The 20,752-nt window shown below is 36.5% G+C and overlaps 1 long non-coding RNA gene across 1 annotated transcript in view; it reads right to left on the bottom strand.

Annotated features, from left to right (window-relative positions):
- LOC131383065 (uncharacterized) overlaps positions 1-20,752 on the bottom strand; it is a 42,935-nt gene that overhangs the window by 9,590 nt on the left and 12,593 nt on the right. The window contains exon 2 of the long non-coding RNA XR_009212787.1: positions 4,715-4,841. This is a non-coding gene — a long non-coding RNA (uncharacterized LOC131383065). The remainder of the gene's footprint in view (positions 1-4,714; positions 4,842-20,752) is intronic.

Genomic DNA, 20,752 nt, shown 5'->3' with positions numbered 1-20,752 from the left:
ATATGAAAAACAGAATAACTTTTAAAAGCTATAGTGCCCTTCATTTTATAATCACAGGCTATTGAAGCCTGTTCATGGTGTTTATCTCTTCCATATCTTGCCTTCTTGATTCTCAGAAAAAGAAGACAGTGGGCCAAGTCCTCAGGACAAGTGATGCTTGGTTGTTTTAATTGTTGCTTTTTTGTCAAAAGCAGAAAAGCAGGTGGGAAGTTTTGAAGCACCCCAAAGAGAAGTTTGATGCTGCTGGTGCTGTCAAAGATGACTGCAACAATAGTTTTGGCCAAAGCTCCAAAAAGTTCCCTGAGAGTCTCAGAGACCTGTGTGTCTGTGGTTGCAAGGGGTTAGCAAAAGGAGCCCTGTATGATGAGAAGTGGCCACCCTAAAGATTTTACCTTCCAAGTGCAGCCCATGCACACCAACAGCATAGAGCTGCAGCCAAGACAGTCTGTGATGAGCAGATTGGAGCAACACTGTCTGGAATTGATACTCTCAACAGAAATTCCCTTAATAGTGTGGGATTCCAAGGAGGGAAGACCCCTTTTGTTCAGAGTGATAAATCAAGGTGGGCTCTTTTATCCCAACATATTTTAAATTGTAGTAATTTCTCTTTTTCGTGTCCTGGGTGTTCCACATCACTAACTGAAGCAAGGTGAATATCCAGTTAACTCAGTCCAACTTAAGAACACTCTGTCTTCCAAAATAATTGCTTGAGTTCATCTACAAAAGGTTGAAACTTTCTAATAAAAGCAAATACAAAGACCTGCTTTAACTAACTGTGTGTGCCTTCTCATAGTTTCCTATGTTGGATTCCCAGAGAAAGCCCATTATTCCTCCAAATGGGTTTTCTGATCACTTAAACAAATGGAGCATTCTGTTCCTCTCATTACTTGTCATAATGAATATTTTCAAATTAATGTATCACACAGTTAATATGTATGACATTGTTGTTTTCTTATCAATTTGCTGTCAAACTTTGAAATAAACAGGTCCATAACAGCAGAATAACTCTACATAGTTTCAAATACTTCTAAAGCTCATTCTATTTCTCCCATTCTAATTTCAGAAAGAATAACAGAGGCACAATAACTGTCTCCTTTTTGAGTATATTTCTTGAACCTGATGAAAAATACAAGACACAAAAAATGCTAAGCCTCAAGACTGAAATCTTTTAATGTTTATCCCACAAATATTAACTTCTCTCTTATGTTCAGATGTTGACTTTAATAGACATTAGAATTTTGTATAGCTGTTGATGTTGTTTTGGATTATTTAAAAGAGGGGGTCAAGAAAAAGATTAGAACCTTTTTTATTTCTATAGAGGAAGATGTTTCCTAAGATGAAGTTCAAGACAGGTTTATTCCAAGTTGATGTGAATATTAGGACAGATTTTAGAATAAAATAAGTTTTTAAGGTGGGAGTTATTTTGCAAAAGTAATTTGATAGCTTGGCCAAAGTCAAAAGTCAAGATGAAGAATAAATCAGTATTCATTAAATAAAAGATATTAAGAGAAAAAGTGATTAGGTACCGAGTTCAGGATGAACAGTAACCTGACTCATGTTCTTCACATTTCACCATAGGATCTGTCCCAGAAGACATTTTCTCTCATCAACTTTAATCTTCCTGGGGAATTTCTGTTCCCTTCCTTTCTTCCTCTTCACTTTCTGAACTTTACTGTAGTATATAGAGGGCTACAATGGGGGCTCAGTAACTCAGATTTTCACAATAATTATATTAAATATGTTCCAGCCAATGAGAACACATTGACACAGGGAGGGGAACAACACACAATGGGGCCTGTCAGGGAAGGGCTAGGGTGGGTCAGGGAGAGCATCAGGATAAATTGCTGGGCCTAATACCTAGGTGATGGGTTGACAGGTGCAGAAAACCACTATGGCACACGTCTACCTATGTAACAAGCCTGCATGTGTACCACAGGACTTAAAATCAATTTTTAAAAAAGAATGCATTTTTGCTATTAAAATAAAATTTTAATTATTTAAAAATACACACACACACACACACACACACACACACACACACACATATATATGTTCCAGCATATGGGTAACTGAGTGTGAATGGGCTGTTGAAGCCTCAAAGATCCAAGCTTCAAAGGCAGGTCTAGATAATTTTAGCTTTAAGATGACTTAAGTGTTATCAAAATATATGTCAGCCAAACAAAACAGAACAAAGCAACTCAGAAAGTACCAACTGAACTTTTAACTTTAACAGTACAGCTTCCTGGAGAACTCACTGAGAGGAAAATAGTAAAATGTTATCTCTAGAAAATAGGCCATTAACTTTAAGACAGTTAATTTTAAGGGAACATGTTTTAAACATTATGACTTTGTTATTCAGTGGTTAGACTGAAGTACAAGAAGTTGTAATAGAATAATCAGATTCTAAATCTGTAAAAAACCTTAGAACACATTTAAAAGTCCAATCCTGACTACCCTTTCTTTACCTCTCAACCCACCCACTGTTTATTTTGTTTTGTATAGACAAGGTCTCAGTATGTTGTCCAGATTGGTCTCAAACTCCTGGCCTCTAGCAATCTTCCCACCTTGGCCCTCAGAGTGCTGGGATTACAGGTGTGAACCATTGTGCCCAGCCCTGTTTATTTTTGATGAGAAAACAGAGAGGCTAGAAAGCTTGTTCAAGTCCAAGAGTTGGAATTAGCCAATAATTGGCCAAATACACCAAAAGTTCACCTGCCCATCTGATTTTGCTCATGGTGTCCTCACTAACACAACTTTCTAAAACTCAGTTGTCCTCTCACCCACTCTTGGAAGGATTTATGAAAACTTTCACTCAGCCCTAGACTGAGGTAGATGCCCCTCTTCTTCCTTTCCTTTGCAAAACCATGACACACAGTACACATGAATTCATCTGCTGCATTGTAATTACAGATTTCCCTCTATCTGCCTTGTTAAACTAGAAGAGCAGGTGCTCTGTGTTTTCATGTCTGTATCTGCAGCACTTACCTAATACTCAGAATACATTAGGAGTTTAACGATGGATGTCTTTAAACGATTCAGTAAACAGAACCAATGTCTCTCTACCACAATTCTGCTTTTTTCACTCTACGTCCTATACTTAGGCAATGTAAACATTTATTTATTTTTATTATTGCACTGAACATCTGAGACTTTTGTTTGTTTGCTGATTTGTTTTATCTACAGAGCAACTGCCTTCATTTTTCAGTTAATGACATTGGGAAATAACTCCACTCTCTGTGTGGTTTGGGTAGGATGGGCCCCCACCTCTAGCTCTAGGAGTGATCTGGAGACCCCGTCATTATATTTTGTGTATGTGGCCAGAGGGATAGTTTCAAGATCTCAAGTATGGAACTGAAGTCAGATGAACTGACTAAATCCTAAAACTGCTCTAGAAATATTTTTGGAGGAAGAAATTCTCTTTAGGCTGACACTGATATCAGTAAATAGGATATTATTAATAGTTTGAACCTGCCTGGGGCCACTAACGAGGGCCTGATAATGAAGCCAGCTCTGAGGAATACAGAGTTGACAGGAAGAGAAAAGATTTGGTAATATCCGTTAAGCTTCTGAACCTAGCTATGCCTCAAGTCAACAATATTAGAATTCATTTGGCTGTGAATAACAAGACATTCCATTAAAAGTGAACATTTATTTTCCTCATATAACAAAGAGTTCGTCAGATAGGTTTTTCCAGCACTGATTCAGTAGAACAAATCAAGGCTTTCAGCACACACCTCTTATCCAACTACTGCAGCATCATAGCCTCATGTAACCATCTCCAAAGACAGGAAAGAAAAGTGAATTTTCTTAAGGCCTTTCTCTTTTAATCAAGTAGGAATGTCTTTTCCAAGGGTCGCAAGTTGACTTCTTATGCTTCCTTGGCCAGGATTGGGTCGCATATCCATACCCTAGCTGCAGGGGAGGCTGGAAAAGTGCAGATCTGTCATTTTCCACCTCCAGAGTGAGAGACAGATTGTTCCAGCAAGGAAAAAGGTGGTAGGAGGGGAAGTCGACCATTAGCAGGATCCATTACATTGATTTTCGATGGATTTTTTTGGTACATAAAGAAAAGTAGTTCACTTATTCAAGCCACTTTGGGTCAGGTTTCCACCCCTCACAACCAATTGTGTACAATAAAATATTTTATTTTAAAAATGTATCTTCTATTAAAAATTTTAAAATGTTTTAAGGGGCCGGGCATGGTGGCTCACCCCTGTAATCCCAGCACTTCGGGAGGCCAAGACAGGTGAATCACCTGAGGTCAGGTGTTTGAGACCAGCCTAGCCAACATGGTGAAATCCTGTCTCTACTAAAAATACAAAAATTAGCCAGGCATGGTGACGCATGCCTGTAATCCCAGCTACTCAGGAGGCTGAGGCAGGAAGAATCTCTGGAACTCGGGAGGCGAAGGTTGCAGTGAGCTGAGATCATGCCACTGCACTCTAGCCTGGACAACAGAGTGAGACTTTATCTCAATAAATAAATAAATATAATAAAATATTGTAAGGGAAATTTCTTAGAAATCAGTGTACTACTACCAAAGAATAAATATTTAGAAAAGTTCTTTTGTTTTAGAACATGAGTTTGATTTCTTTATTTTCATATAGGTTGACCCAAATAATCATGCATTTTAAGCAGAGCCATTCATGCTGAATAATTGAGCCATTATCTCACAAACAGGGCTTTGGTACAATGTCAACATAAAATCACTTACTATTTTGTAGAGTCCTTCATCTTTATCTTGTTTTCAATCTTTGAGATAAAAATATTTTTGGAGTTTAACATTAATATGCTCTTGTATCCACCACACATTCTCCAAACGCATGTCATTTCATTGTTCACTATTTCAAAAAAGATAATTTATAGAGGATAAAGACATAAAAACTGCACTTAGTTGATTGGGAGAATTGAAACGAAGACGTTTTCTTCTCTTCAACAAAAGATGGAAGAAAAATCTAGCCTACTTCCAGTAAAAAATATATTTCTTTAGTGCACTTTCTCTTTTTTTCTTTTCTTTTCTTTCTTTTCTTTTTTTTTTTTTTTTTTTTTTTGAGACAGAGTCCTGCTCTGCCTCCCATGCTGGAGTGTAATGGTGTGATCTTGACTCACTGCAACCTCTGCCTCCCAGGTTCTAGCTATTCTCCCACCTCAGCCTCCCAAGTAGCTGGGATTATAGGCAAGTGCCACCACACCTGGCTAATTTTGTGCATTTTCAGTAGACACAGGGTTTCACCATGTTGGCCAGGCTGATCTAGAACTCCTGACCTCAGGTGTTCTGCCCGCCTCGGCCTCCCAAAGTGCTGGGATTACAGGCATAACTCACCGTCCCTGGCTGTGTGGAACATATTTTGATCCTGGTTCATGCAAACAAAGTATTATAAATTATGCAACAACAAGAGAACTATGAACACACTGAGTGGATATTTGATGACAGTAAGGAATATTGGAATTGTAGGACTATGGTTACGTTCTTAAAGAAAACCCTTTCATCTTTTAGAACACCTGTGAAATACTTTCAGAAGAAAAGATATGCTGTTTGAGATTTGCTTCAAATTGATCCACAGCTTGGGCTGGGAGGAGGGGATCAATTTAGATAAAACAAGATTGGTTATGAGTTCACAGTGTTGAAACTGGATGATGGGTTTATAAGAATTTATTTTAATTAGTTTTTTTAGTTTGGATTGTATTTAACATTTGCCGTAATACAAATTTTAAAAATATTTAGACATGTCTTTTTAAATAATTTTAGGGTCATACACTATCCCTATATTAATGGCTTAATTTTTTCAGAAAGAGTGATTTAAGTTATTAATTACTAAGTTAATTGCCCAAAGGAAAACATAATGCATTTGTTTTAACTTAAATTGGCTGACTCTGTTTATCAACTTTAAAAAGTGCTGCTAAATTGCTGTCATATTAAGTAGACAGCAAAATCTGGCACGGTGCCCAGTGCAGCAGTGTTCTAGTAGTGCCCACCACCAACCCCGGGCTTCCACAAATATTTGATTCACATTTCAACTTTTACATATTTTCTAATTATGTTTAAAACTGTCATTTTAGGCTGGGAGCGATGGCTCATGCCTATAATCCCAGCACTTTGGAAGGCCAAGGCTGGTGGATTACTTGAGGCCAGGAGTTCAAGACCAGCCTGGGTAACATGGCGAAATCCCGTCTCTACTAAAAATACAAAAATTAGCCAGGTGTGGTGGCACCCGCCTGTAATCCCAGGCTACTCAGGAGGCTAAGGCATGAGAATCGCTTGAACCCAGGAGGCGGAGGTTGCAGTAAGCCAAGATCACATCACTGCACTCCAGCCTGGGCAACAGAGTGGACTGTCTCAAAAAAACAAAACAAAACAAACCAAAAACTGTCATTTAAAAAACCCAGCTCGAAGAATTACCTGCCTGTTACCATGTATGCAGGTTAACTCAATTTTCCTGACTAAGAAGTAAGATTATTTCTGTCATCACTGATTAATTGAATAAAGAACATCCTGAGATTGCAAGGTGAGTGGTTGGAAAGTAGTACACAATTCGTCTTAACTAGTTTATGTGAATCTGAGTTTTCTCAACATTTTATAACCCTCCAAAATTTTGAATGTTTTAAGTGCTTTATGACTATAACTTACAACCATAATATCCAAATATTAATTTTTTGTTGTTATCTTTGAGAAATATAATAGCTATGGTCTGAATCTTGGTGTTCCCACCCTCCACTCCAAATTCATGTTGGAACCTAATATCCAATATCCAATATGATAGCATTAAGAGGCGGGAACTTTGGGGAAGTGATTAGGTCATGCAGGCTGTATCCTACTGAATGAAGTTAGTGTCATTATAAAAGAGGTTGTGGGGAGCTGCCTTGCCCCTTCTGCCATGTAAGGATACATAGAGGGTGCCGTCAAACAAACAGATCCTCACCAGACACCAAACCTGCTAGTACCTTGATCTTGGACTTCCCAGCCTCTAGGACTGGGAGTGCTAAATTTATATTGTTCATAAATTACCCAGTCTAAGACATTTTGTCCTACAACCTGAACAGACTAAAACAGAAATTGGTAACAACAGGTGGGTTGTTGCTGTATAACAAATACCTAAAAATGTGGAAACAGCTTTGCAACTGGGTAATGAGTAGAGGCTGGAAAAATTTGGAGGTACATGCTGGAAAAAGCCTGTCTTGCCATGAATGGACCATAAAGGTGATTCTGGTGAGAGCTCAGAAGAGAGCTGTAGAGAAAAACCTTGATATTCTTAGAGATTACCTAAATGCTTGTGAAATAAGAAACATGTTGTTGGAAACTGGAGGAAAGGCTATCCTTGTTATAAAGGGGCAAACAACTTGGCTGAATTGTATTGTGTCCAAGAGTTACCCTTGTTATAAAGGGGCAAACAACTTGGCTAAATTGAATTGTGTCCAAGAGTTTTGTGGAAGGCAGAACTTGCCAGTGATGAAATACAAAATCTGGTAGAAGAAATCCATTCTATTTTATTCTATTCTATTAATTAAAAAGGTAGTGTAGTACGTTCTAGAATCAAACAGATCTGGTTTAAGTCCCAGCCAGGTTGGTCACTTGTAGCTGTTTGAGTTGAGCAAGTTTTTTTAAACTTTTGAGTCTTTGTGGCTTCCTTTTCTGTATTTACCTGCCTCAGGGTTGTAAGGATTAAATGAGACAGAACATATCTAACCACCATGACAGCAAAATAAAAAAAAAAAAACTAAGGATTAACTGTTTCTGCTATCATTATTATACATAAAGTCTCTAATTCATACGTTATATCATACTAAAAAGATTTAGTTACCTAAGTGAATAAACTACAATTCCATTTTCAAATGAGGAGAATATTTAAAAGGTGAAGAAAATACTTTGAAGGTGGATATGCTTTTAGCTTATCTGTATTAAGGTCCATAGAAATAATTTAAGAGCGGTTGCATAAGCTATGAAATCAAAACCATTAGGACAAAAATACTACTTTTTAGTAATGTAGGTAAAAAAGGAATTGAGTCCAATTGAGTTACATCATAAACTTTTTAAAATTTTTTTTGAATTTTATTTTAAGTTCCGGGGTACATGTGTAGGTTTGTTACGTAGGTAAACATGCACCACGGTGGTTTGCTGCACAGATCAACCCATCACCTAGGTATTAAACTCAGCATCCATTAGCTATTCTTCCTGATGCACAATAAGAATTGATTGGCAGAATTTTTAAAAAAAGAATTGAATTTTCAGGATAGTAACTTTGCTTTATCTTTGTTCTGTAGTTATTTTCACTTGTTTGCCACTTTAACATTCACCTGTGACTTAGCAATTGCAAAATGAAGTGTTAAATTCTACAAATGCGAAAGGGGAATGACTTTTCTCAAATATAGTAACCATGGAAGAAGCTTAACCCTTTGTCAGAAATCCAGCATCTTTTCAATATGCCTAAGATTCAAAAGTTTAATTTATACTCAACATTGTTTTAATCATATTCCTTTTATTTATTTTGTTTTACTTTATTTTCATAGAGACAAGGTTTCCCTTTGTTGCCCAGGCTTGTTTTGAACCCCTGACTTCAAGGAATCCTCTGGCATTGGCCTCCCAAAGTTCTGGGATTGCAGGCATGAGCCACTGCGCTTGGCCCATACTCGACATTTCAAATCTGTATTCTTTACTATAGCTTCCTAGATAATATGACTCTTGCTCATCTATCCTCTGCTAAATAAAAATCAAGGAGTTTGATTCTTAATCTCTTGGATTCTTGCTTAAATCAATGGGAGATTTGTATACCTAATATTGAGTCACAAAGATCCAAATCAGGAAACAAAATGATTACAAAGTTAAAGACATGAATGTTCCCTTTCCATACTTTTAGCTAAACATCTTGAAAAAGAGCTTCTCCTAACCAGTAGTGTAATAATGAGAGGGATGTTTGTACTATGAAGTCAAATATGATTAATTTGAGAATAAATCCATTTTTACAAAATGTATTAGAAGTAGAACTAATAAAATTACTACAGTACTATTATATTAGTATATGATAATTAAAAAGAAAATGAGCATATCAAATTTAAGGGATGGAAACATGATTTATAATATCTGTAAGGATTAATAACTTATAGGAGAATAACTAATTCTTTTAACCATTTTGATTTATTAAAAAATAGAAGTGTGAAATCACTAGGACTCATTTCATATTGACCTATTTTACAAAAAAGTAGGTTGATTATTAGGAAAGCAAATGAGAGCCAAGAGAAATAATCTATAATAATTGGTCATTAATTAATTTTGACTGGTTATTCTTGCTAGACATTTGTATGAAATTATTAATATTGAAAGTACTTCAATCAATTTAGCCAAGTATTTGACATAAGTTATTTTAATGACACATGAAAGACATCTTGTTAACATTCTGGATGAATAATTTTATTCAAAGAAGCATAAATATGATGATCATAATAACAGAATCAGATTTGTAGTCTTATTTTTTAAATTGATGACTATGGTATCAAACACTTACTGTTGTGTCATCTTTTGGCATTAATCTTGCTAATTTGAAGTTTGCAAAGCAATGCAGCCACAAAAATAAATAATGGTGATCATGGAAATTATTTAATTCAACCTATAGAACTTTACAAAGTATATGTAAGTATGAGGCTGAGAATGGAGGTGGTAGGACTTTTCATTTGAAAAATTAAAGACTCACAATTCAGCAGATAATATCCTATGTTTGGTTATACTACTAACAGTAACCTTCCTCTAAAGAAAGCTGAAAATGAACTTAGCAACATTGAGACTGACTCTTGGCTTTAAAGAGATAGATGTGACTATTGTTCAAGAGGTGTATCTTAAAAGAGAGATTTTGCTTTATTTTTGAAGAGAAAAATTGCTGCTACTGAAAGGAAGAAACAAATGACTTTATCAGTGGACAAATGAATATATTTGTTCTGTGGTGGGTGTAGCTGTACCATACTGCAGTCATGGCATCATCAAGGAAGCATTTTATTTAAAAGACATTGCAGCTGTCATGACCACTGAGTTCCCAGTTGGATAATGAATTTCATATAAATGGTGACAATTGGGTATGGGAGGCAGAAAAACAAGTAGCACACCAGGATCCTCAGCACTGGGCATCTTTCCTTTCTCAGTCTCTTTTCTTCCCGTTTAACTGTCTGTTCCTCCAATAGCACTTACAGCTTTTAGGCTCACAGCTGGAAAGACAAACTGCACCAAGAGTCTTTCAAATGTTGCTGCTGTTGAGAAAGGAATATAACGGGATGGGCCTTGAGGACATAATGTACCTGGGCGAAGTTTTTGCCAATACCGTGAGCAGTCATTTTTAAACAATGGAAGAATATAGTGGTTGGCAGCCATTAATAACCAATTCATGTCCTTTAGTAAATGCTGTCATGGAAAATGCCACATCAGAAAACCACTTTGTGAAATGTTCTTTTATCAGATATAGAAATCATACCTGAAGATGCCATAGAGTATACATCAACAGTTACAGAAATACCATAGTAAGTAGAAGCTAACAATTTATCACATTACTAAAAATATTTTGTAATTATTTGTAGATTGTCACCATGCCCCCGCAGCAGACTAAAGGTACTTAATAAATAGCAAATTATTTTGTTATTTTAAATAACATTTTATAATGATTACATTATATCTACTCTCTTCTAAAAAAGTGTGGTATAGAAGTAGGTAGATACTCTCCAAGGCTTATTCTAATTTATAAATACTATGATTGAATCTTCTTTGCTTTGAAAGTCCTGTAATACATTTTCCCATGAGTCCTAAAATTCTGATCTAATTAAGCCATAAAGAAATGACATCAAACTACATCTTTTATGCTAAAATTGTTGCACAGTAGGTTTTATTCTGTACCTTGGAAAAACAGCATAACATCCACTTTGTACATGATAATAATTACTAAACCATTCTCATATTCAAAATATATATGGCAAAATCTTGTATTTATTTAACAAATCTAACCAGCCATTATATTCAAATGAATTTTCTAGTACAACCTAAGTTTGCAATTTTCCCTAAAAGTTTTTAGGGGAAAATATTTTGTTTGACTAATGAAAGATGATAAACAAGATTAGTTTCTTCTTTCGTTTCCCATATTGATTTATTAAGAAATAGAAAAAAAAATCAGTAAAATATACTAAGGGATCTTAAGAATTGTTTTATTCCTTTCCACAAACAATTTCAATTTATAAACTCATTCTTATTAAAACTGCATTATGTTAAAAAGTGATTTATGAATATCATGATTTCTTTAATCATCCTTTTTATTTTATTAATTTTATGAATTTAAGCACCAGTAATTTAAAAAAATTAGTTTCAGTAAATAAGTAATATCCGAAAAGGGGAAACTAATTTTACTTTAGATAATAAAATATATATCATTTTGTATATAATTTCTATAATGAGCTTGAACATAAGAAACTATTAAGAAGCTCCAAGTAGAATTCAGTTAAATAAAAACTATAGAGAAAAATGTAATATTGGACATTGAAGAGAAAATCTTTTAGAAGTGAGATGACTTGGTCTTTTCTATTAGGAATATAAATGAAAGCAAAGAAATGAAACGCCAAAAGATGAAGAAATTGTTAGGACACAAAAAATAAAGGCATATATGTGATGATATACTCTCTGACATGCACAAATGTCCTTTTAAATAATTAAAGCCAGCCTGGCACAGTGGCTCACACCTCTAATCCCAGCACTTTGGGAGGCCAAGTTGGGAGGATCCTTTGAAGCCGGGAGTTCTAGATCAGTCTGGAAAACATGAGACCTCCCTTATCTCTACAAAAAAGTTAAAAAATTAGCCGGGTGTGTGTGGTGGCATAAACTAGTAGTCCCAGCTCCTCAAGAGGGGAGTGTGGGGGATTGCTAGAGCCCAAGAGGTCAAGGTTGCAGTGAGCCATGATCATGCTACTGCACTCCAACCTGGATGACAGAGTGAGACCCTGTCTTTAAAAAAAAAAAAAGTCAGAGCCACATTATTTGGGTAACGAGTGGCAAAAAATTCTTTGTTGAAAGTATATGCTATTTTACACTTTATTTATTTATTTCAGCTAAAGAATTTATTGGGTATTTCAGAAATGAATGATTGCGTTTTCTAAGTGACAGAAAAATGGTTTGAAGAAATGAAATTATATTCATGGCGGATTTCATAGATGGAAAAAAATTAGAACAGTGACCAGCAAAAAGCAAGCTTTCCTTTAGCATTAGAAATTATTTAACACCAGGCTGGTCGCAGTGGCTCATGCCTGTAGTCCTAGCTCTTTGGGAGGCTGAGGCGGGTGGATTGCCTGAGGTCAGGAGTTCGAGACCAGCCTGGCCAACATGGTGAAACCCTGTCTCCACTAAAAATAAAAATAAAAAAATTAGCTGGGCGCAGTGGCGGGCACCTGTAATCCCAGCTACTTGGGAGGATGAGGTAGGAGAATCACCTGAACCTGGGAGGCAGAGGTTGCAATGAGCCGAGATCTGGCCATTGCACTCCAGCCTGGGCAAAAAAAAGTGAAACTCCATCTCAAAAAATAAAATATAAAAAAAAGAAAGAAAGAAAAAAAAGAACTTATTTAACACCCATAATCAGCAAAATTTGTACAGCTCAAAATGAAACCCGAATATTTTAGGCCTCCTAATGCAAAACTAGAAAGGACAGAGATAAGTAATTCATTCCAGGTGTCTAATACGAGAAGGAACTCAGAGTTTCATGTATAATTATTCATTACACATCATCATCATTACTGTGATAGCACCAGTAAATGTAGCACTTCATAGCATCACTGTGGGGGCCTGCCCTACCTGCCTGGACATTCATAACAGCAAATGGCAAGCCAAAAACAACATTCCGTAAGGCGCGGAGTTCCTTCTCACTGACAGCTTCAGTGATCAGTGTATATTCTTCATCAACCGATGCAGAACTACTAACAGGCTCACACACTCTGGAAAGTCATCATAGAATGTTCTCCTGCCTTTAGGTTTTCAGAAAATAACAGGAAGGGCAAGCTACAAGAGTCTATGATTTGTTCTTTCTTCTGTTTTTTTCGAGACGGAGTCTCACTCTGTCGCCCAGGCTGGAGTGCAGTAGCGCAATCTCGGCTCACTGCAAGCTCCGCCTCCCGGGTTCACACCATTCTCCTGCCTCAGCCTCCCGAGTAGCTGGGACTACAGGTGCCTGCCACCACGCCTGGCTAATTTTATTTTTAGTAGAGACAGGGTTTCACCATGTTTCTTAGCCAGGATGGTCTTGATCTCCTTGCCTCGTAATCCGCCTGCCTCGGCCTCCCAAAGTGCTGGGATTACAGGCGTGAGTCCCCACGCCCAGCCTATGATTTGTTCTTTTTAATGTGGTGATTTCACTGGAAGGCGAGGATCAACCCCTAGGTGCTCAGAATTTGGGGGTGAGAGAAAGACAGATGGAGTTTGAAAACACAGCAGTTTAGTAGATTTGACTCTGGAATGTGTAGTAAGCAAGCCAACTCAATCAAGCTTCACTTTGATATCACACAAAAGAAAAATACAGTATTTTCTAAGTCCAAAATAAACTTTTTTTCTTCTAAAAATACCTTTAATTTTGGCTTTGTTAGTCATAACTTTTAACTTACAATAGAATTTTAAAAGCATTAATGACTCTTTAAAGAAATTTATGGTTATAAAATAGGGTGTGCATAGTCATTGAAATATTTTAGATGGAAATATCTCTACTTCATGCTGAACTTATCAAGTCTTTCATTCCACCGTTATCTGATTTAAATCTTTAGTTTTCATAACTTCTCTAATGTTTTCTTTTGGGGGATTGGCATTACACAGATGGAATAAACCAATTCAATGTTAATGACACTGCTGGCAGATATTTGTACATGCCCTACATTTTTCAAATACTTTCATATACACTGGATACCCAGGACAAGCCTATGAAGCAGACAGGGGAAGGATTATTAGTTGTATATTACAGATTAAGAAACTCAGCTTTACAGATGTCAAGTGACTTGCCAAATGGCTATTAGATGGCAGGACTGAGACTATAATTTAAGTCCTCTGTCTCCCAGTTTGGTGCTTGTATCAAACCAGAACAAGCTAAGTAACACTGTAGCATCAAACAATTCCCAGATTCAGAGGCTCAAAATAATGCTAAAAATAACAAAGATTATTTAATGCTCAAAATAACAAAGATTATTTAATGCTCAAAATAACAAAGATATGTTTATTGCTCTTAATGTGTGTTCAGCACAAGACAGGTGGGCGCTCTTTTTAGTTATCTTACTCTGAACCATGCAATATTATACCATCTACAATCTGGAAAGTTGCCTGTCACTGGGACCGAGGGGGAAAAAATGACAGCAAGTCAAACACTTGCTCTGACAGCTGCTTCACAGACCCTTCTGCTCATGGTTCAGCAAAGAAAGCAAGTCTCATGGTCAAGGCTGACCTCAAACAGGCAAACCTATGAGGAAGTAAACCAAACCGGAACTATGTTGTGTCACTGATTACAATAGTCTTCCTAGGCATTAAGTATTCAGTCCACTCTCTTTCCTGTTGGAAATATGCACTCCTGGAAGGAGAAAACCCAAAATTCCCATGTGGTGAGGATACCAAGCTCAAAAAGGAGGATCTTTGGTAATACACTGTAGTCCATACCTCAGGGAGCAACGTGCTTCATGTGAGGATGGGAGTCCTCTTGAACCAGAAACCTCTGAACAAAAAGGGCAAGTCATCTGCCCCACATACATGCAATATATACTGGGGATACCTGTTCAGGATAACCTCCATATAACTCTTCCCATTTAGAAAGGAGAAGAAGGGGAGACACAGCAGTGCTGGTCTGTAGTAGCTGTGAAATCTCAGCAAGTAGAAATTGTAACGATTCTCTATCCCAAAGGGAAAGAAAGGTTTCTTGATTAGAGCTTGAAGAGGATTCCCCAGTTCATCATTCTTCATAGCACTTTGTTCTACTATCTGAAAAATTCTTCCTTTTCCATTTTCCTCAAAATGGAATATATTCAAAGTGACCATTAAGGAATCTGACCCTGTTGGGACACTGACCAGCTTTTTTAGGCAGCTACATCTGCAGGAGAAAAATATAACGTGGTGCGTTTCCCTTAAAACCAAATGAGTGCAATTTAAAGGACAGTTATTTATTCTTATATTTTATGTATAATTATGTACTTATTATATTTTGGTATTAAACTATCCTTTCTTGTGAATTTCTATATTAGCAGTTTCTGTGGACTTCTTTTCTTTGGGGGCGGGGGGGGAGTGCAGAGTCTCACTCTGTCACCTGGGCTGGAATGCAATGGTGTGACCTCGGCTCACTGCAATCTCTGCCTCCTGAATTCATGCCATTCTCCTGCCTCAGCCTTCTGAATAGCTGGGATTACAGGTGCACACCACCACACCTGGCTAATTTTTTTGTATTTTCGGTAGAGATGGGGTTTCACTATGTTGGCCAGACTGGTCTTGAACTCCTGATCTCATGATCCGCCCACCTTGGCCTCCAAAGTGCGGGGATTACAAGCGTGAGCCACTGCCCCCGGCCTTCTGTGGACTTCTATATTAGAGGTACAGTGGACTTCATGAATAATGGTTCCTCTCACTGATGAATAGTTTTTTGTAAAATAGATATATTTTGCATAAATATAACTTTTATAGCATTGCTGGGATCTCAGGAAAAAATAAACACCTTTAAGGAACTAGAAATAGAGTAACAGCAAAAACAACCAATCAAACCAATCAAAACACTTGAGTTAAAACCACAGTTGTAAGTTATTAGTGCACAAATGCACGTGCACACACACACAATGGTTTTTGCTCTGCCAATGGCAAGTGGAAGGACCTGCATCTGAGATTCTTATATTATGCTTAGAAACCTGAGTCAGCTGGTCTCGGGCATCTAGAGCCTATGATTCCCAGTAAAAGCATATGTAAATCCCCCCTGTAAGAAAGCTTGGATTAGGTAAAAATGAACACCCAGTCAATGATTACAAATCTCAAGGAAATCAATCACCGTGAGTAAATGTCGGTGGAAATAACATCAAATTAATATCCTTAAGCACTACAGATATTACAATGATTAGAAACAGAATGTAGAACAATTGTGAAAAAGATCTAAAGAAATAGAAGAATCACAGAAATGAACAGGTAACAAAAGATTATTCAAAATGACCAGGGAGATTTGTAAAAGTCATTACAACAGTGCTGTTATAAATGAAAAATTTAATGGTTGAAATAAAAAACTCAGTGGGTGGATTTAAGAGAAAATCAGACACAGATAAGAGAAAAAAATGAGAAGATGGAAAAATACTCGGAATTCAGCACAAAGAGTCTAGAAAGTAGAGAATATAAAAGTTAGGAGATAAAGACAATAGATTAAGAAAGGCGTAAACCCAAAGCTGCAAGGTAAATGATGTGTACTTACTGAGATAAAGATTAAAATCAGGAATAAAACAAGAATGCCACCTCCATTTAATATTGTATTGGCTGCCTTAGCCAATGTAGTAAGTAAGTCAAGTAAAAAGAAGTATGAGAATCAGAAAAGAAACAAAAGTGTTATTGTTCACACTTGATTTCATACAGAATATACTTAAAAACCTATAGATGATTTATTAGAAATAATGAGCAAATTTAGCAAGGCACTTGGATATAAGACCAACAGATAAAAATCAGTTTTATTTCTATACACCAGCCACAAACAGAAGATATGTTTTTTAAGTATTATTTACAATAGCAAGAAGAGATATAAGGAACCCAAGAATACATGCAACTAAAGATATGCATGGGCCTATGTGGAAAAAACTGTAAAACTTCATCAAAAGACCACAAATGAAAATCTAAATTTGCAACATACTTGCTGTTCATGGATTGGAATACCCAATATCCTAAAATACGTAATTTCTCTCTAAAGTCAATGCAATTCAGACAAAAACTCCAACACGCTTCTCTTTTGTTCCTTCAAACTTGAGAAGCTGAGTCAAAATTTCATGTAAAAGAGCAAAAGCACAATAATAGCCAAGACACTCTTGAGGAGAAAAAGGTAGTAAATATCTACAAAAAGAACATTTCCAGAACTAAAGTAGGAAAAGAGGAATCTGTCCTTAGCCTAATTCGTAATATTAATCCATCTAAAGAAAAAAAATTACCTAAGAAATGAGCTGAGACTGGCCTGGAAACTAGAGGGGCACATGAGAGAATACGAGGCATTGCAGACAGTGGAGGAAACGGTCAGAGGGGAATTTGAGGAAGTGGCTCTGGCTCCATCTGCAAGTGGACCTTCCGCTCTGTATCAGTGCATCTGGGTATTGTTGTGGGTGCCATGAGATAATTAAATCAGCAGTTTTCAAGCAATTTTATGCAAATACCCCTAAAACATTTTTCTTTTATTCATATGTAATATTTATATATATATAGGGTACATGTAAATATTTTCTATATGCATAGAATTTGTAATAATCAAGTCACAGTATTTGGGGTCTCCATCACCTGAGCATTATCATTTCTATTTGTTGGTATCATTTCAAGTCCTCTTTTCTAGTTACTTTGAAATACACATAATATTATTACTAAGTATAGTCATCCTAGTCTGCTATCAAACATTAGAACTTATTTCTTCTGTTTAACTGTATCTTTGTACCCATTCACCCATCTCTTTTCATTCCCCCTTCCTACTGTTTTCCAACCTCACAACCTTCCCAGCCTCCGATATCTCTCTCTCCCTCTCTCTATCTCTGTCTCTGTCTCTCTCCTTTATATATATATATATAATTTTTTTTTGAGACAACATCTCACTCTGCGGCCCAGGCTGAAGTGCAGTCAGGTGATCATGGTTCACTGCAGCCTCAACCTGCCAGGTTCAAGCAATCCTCCCACCTCAGACTCCTGAGTAGCTGGGACCACAGGTGTGTGCCATCACACCCAACTGATTTCTTTTCTTTGTCTTTTTTTTTTTGTAGCGACGGAGTCTTGTTTTGTTGTCAGGAGTGGTCTGGAACTCCTGGGCTCAAGAGATCCTCTTGCCTCAGCCTCCCAAAGCATTGGGATTACAGGTATGAGCCATCACGCCTGGCTATCATTCTACTCTCTATATCTCCATGAGATAGTTTCTTAACTCCAACATATAAGAACATGCAGTATTTGTCTTTCTGTGACTGGCTTATTTCACTTAACAGAATGACTTCCAGTTCCATCCATGTTGCTGCTACATATGACATGATTTCATTATTTTAAAATAATTTTAAAAATCTTTTTACCCCTTACATATTTTTAAGGTGGCATCTGTCATGTTTTACCGTACATTTAAATAGTTATGAAGGATGTAATTGGTGGTATATTGAAAATAATTAAAATTTCAAATTTTAAAAATTCTATTTATTAAATGTATTCCGTGGAATCTAAAATGTTAACAGTTGACACCCATCCAGCATCATCCATGTAAAAAATATATAAACAATTTTATGCTGGAAATTATACATTATTTCTTTTCCTACTTGAATTTGTATTTTTATTCCACTTCCCCCACAGAATTTTACACTAAAATATTTTTATGCATATGAAATCTTTACTGCTCATCTTATAATATTTCTCTGCAACAAACATATGTATATAAATTGAAATTTTATACATCTTCACATATCATGTGGTGGTGGATGAGCCCTTTTTCCTCCAATTAGTTATGTATTCATAGGTAACTATTACTCAACGTAGAATCAATACCAACAATTTTTTTTTTTTTTTTGAGACAGGATCTCACTCTGTCACCTAGGCTGGAGTGCAGTGGTATGATCTTGGCTCACTGCAACCTCCACCTTCCGGGTTCAAGCGATTCTCATGCCTCAGCCTCCCGAGTAGCTGGGATTACCGGCACCCGCCACCACACCGGGCTAATTTTTGTATTTTTAGTAGAGATGGGATTTCACCATGGTGGCCAGGCTGGCCTCAAACTCCTGACCTCAGGTGATCTACCCCCCCGGCCTCCCAAAGTACAGGCCTCAGCCACCGCTCGTGGCCCAATACTAATAATTTTAACTCTCCCTTTGACTTCCAGATGGTTTTTATACTCCAGGACAATGCAATGGGTGGAAGTGATGGCTTTCTTTTGTCAAATGGGAAAAGGTGATTGTGAAAAGGGGACCAAGGGGAGGCCTAGACAGCAGGTAAGTTGTTAGGCCGATCAATTTCAGAATGAAGGAACCTAAGTTGAAAATCTTAACAATGAGTTCTTTTAAACGGTCAGACCTTTACATATACCCAGGCCTTGCAAAGTCTTTGTGTGCCCCAATTTGAGAACCACCAATTCAAGTTATACAACTAATTCTTGTGACTGATTTGCTTGGTGAGTAAAGAGCATTCTGATTATAATGTCACTTGAATTTCCTCAGGATTGTATGTAATCTGTAGGTCACACTGGTAGTAGTAACTTAAATTGCACTTAATTTTGTTCCCATCTGCTGACAAGAGCTCTCATACCTTGCAAATTCCGCCAGACTCCTACCCCTTACTACTCCCAAGCAGTGGTTCTTAAGTGTTCACAAATAAATCGACATAGCCAATTCTTCAGCATCTTTTTTCTGGTTATAGGTACCAATGCATTACAGCTGTGTTTTCCATGCTTTCATATAATAAAAATACGAAGGTAATGGATCAAATGTCAAGTCAAATTCTGTAAGCCAAAGTATGTATTAGTTTTAAAATATGTATTATTATAATATTATAATAATATGTATTATTAGTTTTATAAAAAACCCACACATTATCACTATTGTTTAACATTTACGAGGACTTTTTTACATATTAAAGATTTCTTATTATGAAAGGTTTGATGCACACTAAATATATGTTATATATGTAAGTTACCAGGTAAACATTACAATTAATATTGGTGAACCCATCACCCAACTAAAGAATTAAAACATGACAAGTAAGTAGCTCTATATCTGCAGGTTCTGTGACTATCCTGTTCTCCTGCCTTCCTTCCAAAGCTGGCCATTAGCCGAATTTTGTTTTTAGCATTCCTTTCCTGTTAAGTATAAACTTTTATCACACACCTGTTTCCTTAAGCAATGTGTTGTTTAGAGTCTCTTATTATTCAAGTTTACAAAGATTATATATTCTGTGTACTCTTCTCCAACTAGTTTTCTTCATTCAGTATTTCTAAGATTTAGTTATGTGTATGTTATTAAACATAATTATGGCTTATTTTTTAAAAGATATATGACATTCTACTGGGTAAATCACCACAATTTATTAATCCATGCTCCTGAAATGAGCATTTGGATTTTAAAAATACTTTTGCTATGACAAGCAATGTTGCCTATACAAATTTGCAAGAATATGCCAGAGGATACACACCAAGGAGCAGAATTGCTAGGTAAACACATTTTCAACTTTACAAGACAGTTCTAAATTTGTTTTTTCCAAAGTGATTGGACATATTTCTATCTCCTCCACCAGTATATAGTATCTCTTGGACTTGTACCCTTGCCAACCCCTAGTATTATCAGATTTCTTAATATTTCTCAATCTAGTGACTGTAAAATATCTCCTTGGGATCTTAATCTGCAGTTTACAGACTAATAATAAGGTTGAACAACCTTTCCTATTTTATTTGTCACTTGGATTTACTCTCCTATAATATGCCTACCATATCTTTTGACCATTTTCCAGTTGAATTTTTATTGCTTTATAGGAGTTCTTTATATACAGCATATTATTTAGCAGTGGTAGGTGATATATCTTGAATATATCCAATTCACATAA

The sequence above is a fragment of the Hylobates moloch genome, unplaced genomic scaffold (assembly GCF_009828535.3).
Source record: "Hylobates moloch isolate HMO894 unplaced genomic scaffold, HMol_V3 SCAFFOLD_3, whole genome shotgun sequence".
Classification (NCBI taxonomy): Eukaryota; Metazoa; Chordata; class Mammalia; order Primates; family Hylobatidae; genus Hylobates; species Hylobates moloch.
This window is presented reverse-complemented; position numbering and strand designations above follow the sequence as displayed.